The sequence below is a fragment of the Danaus plexippus genome, chromosome 15 (assembly GCF_018135715.1).
Source record: "Danaus plexippus chromosome 15, MEX_DaPlex, whole genome shotgun sequence".
Taxonomy (NCBI): domain Eukaryota; kingdom Metazoa; phylum Arthropoda; class Insecta; order Lepidoptera; family Nymphalidae; genus Danaus; species Danaus plexippus.
The window spans coordinates 1,167,304-1,181,475 of NC_083547.1; positions in this window are offsets into that span (position 1 = coordinate 1,167,304).

The window sequence follows — 14,172 nt, forward strand, 5'->3', positions numbered from 1 at the left end:
TTATTTACATAATATGTAATATACTAAAAAGAGTTCTAAATTACCTTACTATAAAGCAATATATATAGCTATATTTAAATATGGATATTTTATGTTAAATTTAAATTTACAAATCCAATTGTTTATACAAGTAAACTTAAAAATTTATACTTACATTCAGTTATAAAAACAAAAGAACGAAATTATCAGAATTTATAAATGTTTGACAAATTGTTTATTTTTCAAATGTGGTTATATATTTTTATACAGATATTATGTAACATAGCTATTTTTTTTATTAATCACATTTATGTATAAGATTTCAAAAATATCTTTTACTACAACGAATTGACCAGGTGATATAATCAATTCAACAATATATAAAAAAATTCAATACAATTAAGATAACACAAAATCATTTCTGAACATTATGTATGTACATCTGAATATACACATATAAGGAACTATATCTCTTTTTTTAATTCTGTTCAGTTTCATCCGTAGTATAAAAGTTATTAAAAAATTGCAATTTGGGAAATAAAATTTAACAGATAAAAAAAAACCTTGATTTCAGTAATTCTGAGAACAGTAACAAGTCAAACAATTTTCTTTTCGTCCCTTCTTAGATTTTTTATTAAAAACTTGAATTATCTGTTATAGAACATCCATACGAGTAACTTCTTGATGTGCTTTAATTCTTTCCACGACTATAAAACTAATATTTGCAAGAACTCATGTTTTCTATTTTGCTTTTTTTTAAATAAAAATGTGAATCTATTAAGTGATGATTTGAAATCCTTTTTTAACATTTACAACATTCTTAACAATTTCGATTTGTTGGGATGATACTTCCAGAAGCCTTATAAATAAAGAAGTTGTTTTATACCTTTATATTTAAAAATTATTACTATTTCATTTAATTAAATAGTCACCAGAACTTTATAAATGTCATAAAAATTCAAGAAATTAAATCTTTAACGGTTCATCGTTTACTCTTAACCTCTAACAGATGGCGTTAGGAGTGTCAAAGTTTATTGTTTTGTTAGACCATAAAAATGAGTAAATAGAAGAAGGTTATAAAGGTATGGAGTAATATAAAACATCACATAATTTTATTATTTCTGTCAAACGAGACAAGACTCATGTTATAGTTTCGCATCAGTTAAATATTTCATTCACTTTGCAAAACCAAACTTATTTTATCCGTGACATTAATTCAAAAACCGTAATCTTAAAACAGGGTTTTATATTAATGAGATCTAAGATTTTCGCGAGTATTCATTTAAATGAAACTAGTATTATTCGGATTTACTACGCGGATTTTATTATTTAAAAACTACATAATCACGGGCAGACGAGGTGTGTCCTCGTCTGCCCGTGATCACGGTTGCTGCAAAGTAACCGAAACGTCGGGATTATGTAGTTTTTAAATAATAAAATCCGCGTAGTAAATCCGAATAATACTAGTTTCATTTAAAGGGTTTTATATTATTTAAAATTTTTGATTACATCTTACTACAATCTTGGTTACTCCGAAATCTTTAAAATTTGTGCTCCTAATTTCTAACCAAAATAAGTAGATATAAAATGTATTTCAACATATAGATAAATTACTGTTACGTTCAAATTCTCTGTTAAAGTATCATTTTGTAGTGCGATTAAGACCAAATAGTATAGATATAAATACAAAAGTTTTACACTTCGCCAAGAACCCTTTGTGAACGTTTTTATAACTTTTTAAATTTATGTGCAATTAGGTTTGATGGGTCGTAGCGTTCAGCCAAGAGACCATGCTTTTTTTACTCATAAACTGTAGAAGCCATAGTTTGGGTTAAGATTAATGAAAAAGTCTTATCGCTCCGTCTGTAGTGAGACAAACTTAAGGTCAACAAAGATATCCTTAAACAATTATGTTGCATATTGACAGTTGACAGTTGACAGTTGCTATTAATAGGTAAGGGGTCCCTCTTTTTGACACAGACGTTTCCCAAGTAAGCTATGCTCAATGCACTCCACATCGTCTCCAATATTATTTAATATTTAGTTAAATTATCTCAGATATAATTTATCGCCACTGATATGTTTTTGTCCCATAACTCCTAAGCTATCTGGTGTTTATTGGACATCAATAAAGAACGTTTAATTAGATGTCGTCTCAGGTCGACTTTTAGTTAGATCTGTTAATTTCGGGATAGATATCAACCCTGACGAATTATGTATTAGTTTTTTTATGATCATTGTGGGCATTGGTTAAATTGACTTATGATAATATGATCTTTTTCATCATGTATTAAAAATGTAGGCATTTATTTAGTCTATTCTCTGTGCGAGTAGCTACATCAAAAAAAAAGGAAGTGTCCCTCTCAAATTTTATAGAATTGGTAGATGTTATTCTACTCAAAAAACTATTTGAAACTAAACTTTTCATAGCAAATTCATTTCTTCTTGATATGATTATACTGACGTTTTCTTTTATTTTAACAGGACAAGTTTTAATAATATAGATACTAAACTAAACAGACATACGTTACGTTACGTTACGTTACGGTACTGATTGACGTAACGCAACGTAACGTCATCGTATCTACATAACTTTATTAAATCGGTTATCACTGAGAAAAAACTTTGTTAGCTTTAAATTTTATCACATCAATAGCTCCATTAGACATGTTTTTTTTCTTTCTAAGGCAAGGCGGACTGCATTTCTTTTCACATAACTCCTCTTCATTGTTCGTATGTTATAAATAAAGCATTTATGTCCTATTTTCTATTTACTGCTGGCCCATTATGAATTAACTTACCTTACTCATTTTATTTTAACGTATTATATAGAAAGTATAGTACAGTATTCACTCGATGATAATGTTGTAATTGGATCCTTATTTCGATTTAAAAAATGATTGTATCTATTATTGCTATTTGCTTTTTCAATTTAGTTTCAATACATCTTGCAGCTTTATTGTGCGATGTTTTAAATTGATTTTAGCATTAATTTGGCGTTTAGATCATAGTTTTCTTAAGTGTAAGTAAGTAAAGTAATATTTGTCGTGTAAAAAAAAACACTTATCTTTATTTATCTTAAAAACCTTCAATGGCATGGTTGGTGCAATATTTTTTAATATATTTTTAATCGAATACAACATAGCAGTGATAATCTTACTCGTTAATTATAATTTTACATAAAAAATATAAAATTACATAATGGAATGGCATTGTGAAACACTTAAATGTTTTGAATGTTAAATAATATTCACACGTGAACCCAGACAAAGTAGTGGTTTTACATTGTATGTTATATATAACTGTACCTATACATCGCTTCAAAGTTCTCAGGAATTAAAATCTTTCCTTGATCTGTCGTGACTAATTCTAGCGGCAGTATTTCCCTAACTACCTGTAATCTGGTTTTTTTATTGTATGGTTATTAAGGGAAAAACATTTATTAATAAGGAATATAAAGTAAAAAAATAAAGTATTTCTATAACCTTACTTATAGTGTATAGAAACAATAGTAAGTTGGATGGTAGGATATTTTTATTTAAAGTTCAAAGAAATATAGCAAGAGTTTTTGTTTATACAAATAAACGGATTAACGTCATGCTAAATACAGATTAAAATGAGAACGGAGATTTTAACAAATGAAAAAGATAAATTAAAAAAAAATAACAATTATTATTCTCTGTTTAAAAATTAAATTAAAAAAGTTTTTATATTTTATTGTAAAAGAATTTATTCAATGACATTTGGTACTGAACGCATTTTTTTTATTGTAATAATAAAATCGGATACTCATATATCTTTCCGACAGTGGTCGGCTACAATCGATGTTGTGTAAAATGTACAATAATTTCATTGAAGTACTTTTTTCGTAGCTTTGTCGGTAACGCGGCGTCTTTTACAATTGATTCGTAAAATTTCGACAGCCGTTGGCTTTTTTTTTTTTTATATGTATTTTATTTTGATTATTTAAAACGATAAGCAAAGAATTCTCATAATGTTGACGTATCGTTGCACAATGAGGGAACAATGGGTTAACACGATCTGTTGACAAACACTGGCGCAGTACATTTCCGTCTTTTGGAAAATTTGAAGTGCCTTCTTGGTTTCTAGTTGCAAAAATGCCGACAAAAGGGACGCCGAAAATATCGGATTGCTCTTTCAATTACTTTCGTGTTAGTTATTATACGAGAACAGCAAGTTGTACTTTTTGAACATAAATTTTTTATTAACAAACCGTTCTGAACAGATTTAAGATTAGAAATTTTTAATGTTTCAATGATTTTTGAAAAAAATCTTAATTAGATTTAATTCGTTCACGTAAACTTTGTTTACCGAAAAATTTATATGAAGTTATACGTATTTATATGGATTGCTTATTCATTAATTGTTTAGTTGTTTGTTGTGACGACTCATAACATTTTAAATTATCTCGACACGTCTGAGCACACTCCATACAATCTCCAGCACCGCCAGTTCTATCTGTAATGACAGCATACAGTTACTCGTTACACTCGAAGGTCCGCATTTAAATAAAAACTAACTAACATTCGACAAAACTGTTTTTTTATGTTTTGTGTATACCACTTTTATGTCATTTAAATCTGAGTAAATAATGTCAAATAATACTAAATTAAATAAACTTTTTGACATTATAAGTCGCGTTTAAACAAAGAAACATTTTCTATTAATAACTTTAAACAACTATTCTAGATGTTGAAGTAACTAGAATTGATTTGAATAAAATGTTGTAGGTATATAGATAGGACCTAGGAAATGGCTATTGTCTTCTTGTTGGCATAATCAGCATCCATAAGAGTGGAGACGCGGGAAAAAACTAATATTAATAAGAAAAAATCCTCTTAATGCACGCTAATGAGTGAGGACAATCATTGTGAAAGTTTTATTTTTCTGGACGTCTAATTATTAGATGGACACTTATTTTATATTCGTCAGAACTGAATACATCTTAAGCAGACAAATATGTTTTTAATTTATTAAGTGTCTTCTGAAAGACTGAATGACAAACTTTTTCATAAACGGCCGAGTTTACGAGCTCGTTATGAAAGATGCTTTTGAAATACCGTGTGATGTTGGCTCGGGTTCACGGGGTCCGAGTTTTCTTAACCAGATTTATGTGAGTTATATAGTAGGTCTTTAAATGAGGCACTTTTACGACACGCGAGACATTTATTGATTAATAAACTAGACGTATGGTGAGGAAGTCACCGCTCTCTCATCATAGAATAACGTTGAACGTGTATTATTAATGTTATTTGATGAGATGCCATCTTAAAATAGGCCTGAGATGTTTTTAAATAATTCTATTATAGTGACAAGTGCGTTAAACCTCACCGTCGACCAGTGCGGAGGCATCCGCGTACCCGCATGCCGACTCGTTCGTTTCGACATACAATCTGAATTACAATGTACGGAATTTACTGACTTCAACCGGCCTCTCTGTGTCCGTATCCGAGCGGAATAAGAAGCAGTCTTACTGTTAAATCTATTGTTCGGAAACACACCGAGCAATGTTATTCCGCCCAATATGGTGACGCTATTATGTCGACCGGTGTGTTCTGTGTTTTTAATAATGACCGTCCGAGCTTATCGGGAATCGTGGAGGGAGTGGCGTATTCAGCATTCTAAGTGAGCCGTCCGAATATTTTATTGGTAACGCTCGACAACAACAACTTTATATATCATTAATGTATTTTTTAGTTAACTTAATATAAGTATCGGAGTCTGACGATGTAGACGCGTCTTTACAAAACTTGTTCGGGGCGATGACGCAATGTAATAATTATTTCCGCATCGGTAGTGACACTATTAAATACGTCTGTAGGACCAGCCGTGGGTTGCGTCAACGGAAAGGTTGCAACACTCCTTCTTACATCAGGGTTTACTTACGAGCTTCGGTTACTCAATACAAAGATAACCTTGCTGTACTCAGTTCAACACACTAATTGCCCCCTTCAATTACTGAGCCTAATCAAAATACAATTTTATAAAATCCATTTACATGAAATGTAGGAAAATTAAGAATTTTCCTCGTGGCATATACACTCTATAAGGTACGTTTAGAAATGTGTACAAGACAAAAATAAAAATGAATTAAAAAAGTCGACAAGTAATGAATTTTTGAGTTATGATTATTAAAAATAAACCACGTAGCCAGCGGTTCGAGGAAAGCTCGTGTGCGTATCTTAACATTTCGAAAGGCTTTATTATTTCCGGTTGTTTCTTCGAAATGACCATTTTCGCGGTAAACGGTTGACAGTTAAGAGAGGACAAATGTCGGTGACCGTTCTACGTGAGGACTTAGGACCCGATTGTCTTTGTATGCCGAAGGCGGCAGGCGCTTGCAAGAATTGCAAATATTACAAAACTACCATGTCGTCATCGTTTTTAATACTATTATTAACTTGTTTCGGACATTAGATTAGTTTTATTGATATTGACGAGTCAGTTGTACATTTACTGCATCTGTGAAACATTTTCATGCTCGTTAAATAAGCGACTTACTTCAAGAAATATAAGCAGGTATTCATTTACGTCTGTTTACTGATAAAGTGTACCTGTACTTTTATGACAAAAAAAGATATAAGGTCAGTCAAGTATTCAGTAGTGCTTAAGATTTTATGTCTTTTTAAACCTAGTTCATATATGTACTAATTAGTGTTGCTATATGAAAAAAAAATTACGTAAATTTCGAAAGACGGATACCATATTCTAGCAACTTTTCATACTTAGTACTACAAAAACTAATGTATAGTAATTCACAAAACAAATTATTTTAACTGCAAAGGACGGTCATTGAATGACGTTGAACTATTATCACGGCTATTAGGATCGATGCTGGACGTATCTTGGATTAAACTGCGAACTTAGAGAAGAATTACATGCCAGCCAAGGCTTCCGTAATATAATATGATTATATATATATATATATCAATTTTGTATAATACGAATATATATAATTAATGGAGTTATATAAAAATATATTCCTTTATTTAAGAAAAATCGTATTTAACGTTACCTTAATATTTAGTTATATACAAAAGTACAAAAGTTATACTCTTTTATTTATTTTTTTCTCAGTAGTAATGCGTTGCGTATTGTTTGATGATCGTAGAATGTGATTTTAATAAAGAAAGCATAAGTTTTTAATTAATTTATCATATAAAGATTTTAAGTCCTCACAAAGTAAGGAACTGTCTGGCATCTAGATTTGTTCTCTGTTGAATACTATCTCACTTGACTCAAGGGTGTTGCGAACAATTTGTAACTTGAAAATCTATTTCAGAATATTTTGATAAAAACATTTGGGGGTGAGCGTTTAACGCGCGTTAAATAGGGGCCTTAAACCTACACCTGGGTCACTAGTCACTAGTCACTAGTCCCAGGCACTGTCGAAGCTCCTCTCCTTGCGACGCGATGTGCCCGGCACCCGCACGGTGAATCCATGGAATGATGAGGAGTTTCGTCTCTTAAGCAAGTCTGCTTCACCACCTAACTTGGTTTATTGAAAGCTTAGAAATTTTACGAGTAAAGAACATGCTTCATATGATGTCAACTAGTATTAAAAATATTTTAATTTTCATAGAGTTTATTTCTTTTATTCGTATAAACCAAAAGAAATCTGCATTCTTACCCCAAGTATGTGTTATTAACGTAACTTATTGAATGAGAAACGGGATACGCTTCGTCTGTAGTGCAGCTATTCAAACTTGTGGTAGCCTTCTACATGTTCCCGAAACGTTCTATAATTTATATGTATATATTAATTATGTATAGGTACGTAAAAATCTTACAAATTTTCCGTAAAGATACTATCTATTGGTTTAATAACTTATATTTTTTTTAATCAGTTTTAATATATCTTTAGTTTCAAACGTTATTTTTTGTTGCATAGGTTTTTAACGAGTCTATCGATTACAATTACTTCTAATTTAACTCGCAAGCTATTAAACATTTCTTATAATATTTCCTATGTTTTATTCAAATTCTAGACTTCAATGTACTGATTTTTAATTTTATTTTTAAGTTGTTTATATTCCTTAGATTATTAATTTATCTGTTCCTATGAAGAAGTCATCATTTTTATTTATTGCTACCACTAACATTAAACAATGCTCCCTGATACTATGACTACCCAAAATTGACTTTATCAATCGATAGATTCTCGTCAATATTATGAAGTAACAGACAATATTCTTTAATATTTAAGCACGCATTTCATTGTGGAGAGTCTCTTAGGGGAATTACAATACGATTTTAAATTTCACAAGATACATAGGGCAGGAAATTATGAAGGAATAATTCAGTTCTTATAAAATCCGTGTGACAATAATTATGACTGTGTGCTCAATGTGAAACATAATTTTTATTGGCAGAGCGATTCAGAAGAGATGATATTTGTTCACGATACATATGATTTATAACGTAGGTACTATGGCCGAAGTCATTACTATTTAAAATAACTAAAGATAATTCGTGAATGATATAAATAATATATAATCTAGGTAACATATATACCTGTTATTCGAGATTGACAATATTCAAACTTGTGAAAAAAGGCCAAAGTTTATGTTTTTTTTCCCACTCGTCCACTATTACGAGAGTCCTGAGGTCGATGACCCTAGCGATGTGCCAAATGTGAATAATAACTATGTAAAGGAGGCACGCTTGTCATCAAATGTTATTCAGATCCTTATTCGCTCTCTGCATGATAATCACAAACCCTCATAGTCCACTATGAATTGTAGGCATATAATAGACAGTAACTGAGAGTTGGGACGCCATTATATCTTCTCACGTACGTGTTTTTTCACGTGACTATAAAGTATATATATATGTTTTTTGTTATGTTCTTAATAAAAACAATACAAAAGGTTATTTAATTAAATTGAGATTATAAAATTTATTGTATAGCTGATATGTTGTTACAAGGTATTCTGGGGAAACAAATTTCCTTCAAGTTTGCGTTCTATACCTATATATAAGTATAATTATAAGAATTGTTCATTTTAAGTTTTTTAATATACATTAATTGTATTATAATTTATTTTTATCAAATGGCTGGGATTTAAAAGTATTGTTAAGTCTACAATTAAATAATGCGAAGTAGATTTCAATAAAACTACATTTTAAAACATCAGGTTACTGTACACAGATTAAATTAAGGATAAATTGTTATATTCTGCCAAAGTATCTAGAATTGTATATGTTTATTCTGTAATAAGTTATACTTAGGTATATTTGTATACTATGCTGTAGTCTTAAATCCGTTGGTGTTGTAGAGCCGGAACGCTCCGGAACGTCGTTCTGGTTCCTTTTTGGACAGGAACGCGTTCAGGAACTAAAGATGACTTGTGATAACGAGAATTGGCTGACGTATTGAAAAAAATAATAAAAGGAATTGCAGATTTTTTTTCTTATTTTTTAAAGAATTTTTATTTCTATTATTATGAACAAGGATTTGAACCGAACCCGAACCGGAACAAAAACCCGAACGAACCGGCTTGTTGTTCCGAACCGTGAACCGGCGTCCGGAACGTTTTTTTTCTGATGAACTCGAACAGAAACAAAAACGTGAACCGGTTTCTGAACCGGTTCCACGGGATTTAAAGTTTATTTACAATAAACGTTAAAAGCAAAAAAGTATATTTTTTTTCTTCTAATGTTGATTCTGCCGACGGAAGAAAATTGGGGAATCTCGCCCCCCTTTGGGAGTCCTAAAAAAAAACTCGCCACCAGGTTTATCCTGAAAAATCAACCCTCGTCGTTAAATTTGGGAATTGAGTACGCACAGAGCGGCCGCTTACCCAGGATGGGCCTGTCTATGTAATTATATATACGCGTTCCGAAAAAAAAAATATCACAACACCACTGCTTATATCTATATATGCTAAATCTATGTACATAAATATATATATATATATATATATATATAAATAACTTGACGTTGTTCTCTTGAAAGGAATTTCGATCACTTGTTTACACATCCAAATCTCTTGCTTTCATTAAAAATATAATAACAATATGTCTTGCTAAAGCATATAATAAAGCAATATCTAAAACGTATTAGATATTATAAAATTATATTCATGTTTCTTTTTTTTTCTTGATTTATGCATTACATTCGTTATTTTAAAACTAACTAACTCCTCTATGATCAATATAAATATTTTATAAAAAAAAAAATGTTCCGAGCCCAATTATTAGTAATGTAATGAACGCCATAAAAAGTCACAAGAGTTTTTTTAAAGTTCAAATACTTTAAACAAACGAGACCCTAGAGGTTTAACCATAGGCTGAAATATAATTACAACTTTAGCGACTATAAAACATGTATTAAGAATTCTGTGCAGATAAAATATTGGCTGCCTATTTTTTTTTTTTAATATATGCAATTATCAATACAATAGACTAAGGGTTAAAACAATAAAAGGTTCAACGACCGTTCAACATTTATAAAACATTTATCCTTTATACTATTGGATTAAAATCGACTTATGTTTTATTTAAATATTACATTGTTATAGATTAATGATGAATAAAATTTGACTCTCAATATCTTGGACGCCATATTAGTGTTTACAGTTGACATTTCAAATGTCAACAATGGTTCTAGTCGAGTTCAAAAACCTTACCGAATTTGTCACCAATTTTTAATTATAAGAATCATTAACCAATTGAAAAATAGTATTCTGTTCTCGTTTCGTATTTTTATAACATACATTAAATAATATATTGACATTTGTTTAAAGATAAAAGGTTCAAATGTAAGAAAAGTACACAGAGTATCAACTTAAGATGCGTAGTGTTCGGCCGCGTCAAACATGGAATATAAATGTTGGTATTTGGCGGTCAAAGCAGTGTAACAGGGTAATTTACGACGCTGAGATACAACGCTATCACGTATGTGCTATGAGAAAATCGGTTTATGGGAATTGATACTGGGAATACGGCAGCAATCGCTTCCGGTCACATACAAGGAAAAGTATTACGCTCTGTCAAAATACAACGCTCATACAAATGTTTTTAAACACACGTCCTATTGATTTATATTCATAAGATAATTAATAGTTGAAATAAAAATAGAAAATTTATTCCTGTGTTTACCTCGTAATCTTAAAAGAATTTGTTTTGTTTTATATAAGAATATATTATACTTGGGCACTTTTAAATATATGTATCTGAATATAATAAAATTAATAAATGTGTGTTTGTTTTTATTTAATATTATGAACATTTGGTTATGATTTTCAGGGAAACCGAGCAAGTCCGTGAAATTGATAATTATCATGAACCATCGGATTTATAATTTAGATTAACTCAAAAGATGGGTATTAGTAATGACATCTCTGTGACAGTAGTGATAGCTGTAGCGTCGCTATTTCACAAAAGATGTCACTACGCGCCAAGTATTTATAAACATTTAGTTCTCAGTTTCCACAAACTTTATTTACTATTTTACTAATTATTCCCTTTTTGATTATTATCCATACATAAGAATAATTAGTAAAAACCCTGGTTAGTTTGTCTTTATATTTTTGATGTGTCCGTATTTAGAAACCAAGAAATCTGGAACGTTAATTTGTCGAAAGACGTAGGAGTTAGGAAGCCGGATCTCAATCAACTTTTTATTGGCGTGTTTCGTGAATAATGTACTCACAAAAGGGTTTTATTAACGTCTCGAGCTCTGATTGAAGTACGCAGCGCCGTGCGGGCATATTGTGCTCTTAATGCGTTCTCCCGACCATAACACATATTGACTTTTTATTTTCTTATTGAGACATTATTGAACGGGTGGAATCATTGTGTTGACATCGATTCGTCCTGCGATTACGAATTATGCTACAGTTGCTTTTAACGTGATTTTTATGATTAACTTATTCATTAGATAGAAATGTTTTTTTTTTGTATTAAACATTTTTTTAATAAATCTAATATGAAAATGATGGGTGTCATTGTGCTCAGGGAAGCGAGCGCTTTCATAAATATATGGGGTTGGTCAAAATTTTTTTCCTTATAGCTAACTTTATGTCCAGTATTATTTTGTATTTGTATCAACTGTCATTAGTTCATTCTCATGAAAGTATTAATGGCTGATAGACTTTTTGTTAGCAATTAATAGCACAATGATCATCTCGCAAGTAGCATACAGGGTGGAAGGCAAAGATTTGCCTCCCACTTCCTCATATAGCGGCGGCGGGAAATGTCAAGGCCGCGTCCGCTCACTTCCTTCGAGTGCCAACGATTGTGATTACCGTCTTACAGATAATAAATACGAGTAATAAATTTACTTATTGCGGAAAAATGGTGTGGAATTTACCACTGCTTAGGACAATCTTGTATCATTATCCATAAGTAATGTTTACCTTTTGTCTCTGTTCTTTTTTTGTAAACAAATCTAGGAAGTATTACTGATTAATAACATGAATGGACATACCATTGAGACTGAGTAAAAAAATATGTAATCTGATGCTAATTATAATAAATGTACTTCCTTAGTGTCTTTATATTTATATATATTGATACTGAATGATACGGAGAAGGTATAAATAACTTTTACAAATCAAAAGAACATACATTTCTTATACGTAAACATTAAGTAATTTCCTGACTATTTTCCTGAACGATAAGAGATTGTCAAGGCCGATGAATAATTACCTCAACGCCACGTTAATCTTGTGCTGTGCGGAAATCATTTTAGCAAGTAGGTATTTAAAGATAACTAACTGCTATTACGCATTTCATTCAGTTGTAAAAATTCACGTAACATTAAGTTGCGTAAAATTTTTATTATTATATTATTTGTAAGGAATATAAAAACGGTTATTTTATTGATATTGGAAGTTATGTACTTCCATTTTACCTTTTTAATTTTCTTATGTTGGCATTATAGTTTCAACTAATACCTTGTTATAAAAATTGACATTAAAAACATTTTTAGTAATTACTTAGTAGTCCGTCAGATGGTGTTGTGGATCGAGGTCATATTGGAGGGATGCCGTAACGACGCCGCCAATGGAGCGAGGTTCCTGAGCATTTCTCGTTGTAGGCACTGATTTAAGATTACAGAAAGGTGTGGAGGGTCATAAAAAAATACTTTATTTTTGTTCAGTTCATTACGAAAACAAATCACGTACAAGAAGCGCAAAATTTATACTGACTTATTTGCCGCCGACACTAAAATACGGTGTATGTAAGTATTTAAAGTAACAATATGTATTCTTATATGCAAATATTCAATATTTTTTAAGTACCAACGCGTCTCAAGACAGTTTTGTGTCCGTGGTTGTTGTTCTCGTGGTCAGTGAAGCAATGTTCGCCCACTCCGTTCCCATGAAGGGATCACTGATTCTGTCACCCGAAGCCCTACGACTGTCGTAATTAACTCATCCATTGTATGGGTTTTTATATTCATATGTAAAATACTGTTACTATTATGTAATTTTATTTATAAATACAATAAGGAAAAACAAAATTAATAAAACTATATAATGTGTACCTATATATTTTTTGTTTTATATTTTAATATATACTAATCAATTTTAAACTGTAAGTCTCGGTAGTAGTTGAATAGCTGATAGTTTTTTATCTGTTACGTGTTGCAGCCGAGCCGACGGTAATTAATTTTCCAATAGCTCGCTAGTTATAAGATGATTTAAGATCTTGTTACAGCGAGAGTACATTCTCAGCCACTTGATGACAATGGAACATCCCCGCTTTCTAGGTTCAATGACAATGAAAGTATGGTGCGTGAAAACTCGCGCGTAAACATATTACATTATATTACCAACTCTAACGTTACTATCAGATGAATATTAACAGATATAAAACATATCTTATTTAAATTTTAAACGGTTTCTATATATTGTAATTAAAATCAATAAACAAACGTAAAAAACTTTATATAATAGTGGAAGTTTGACTCGCATTTTGAATACATGTATGTTAAAATGAAAAATAATATTTGGTAATAAACTAAAACACTTATATTCCTAAGTAGAGGGAATTCTACGATTTAAAATAGGAATGTATAAAATAAAAGTCAACGGATTTAAATATGGAACGTGTTTTTTTTTTAAATAATAATTGATGAAAGTGGCGTGTGTTGTGAGACTGCGTCGTTTCACGTGGCGGCGCAGACCGCACTCCACACGCTTCACTGCCAAGGCCAGTGCT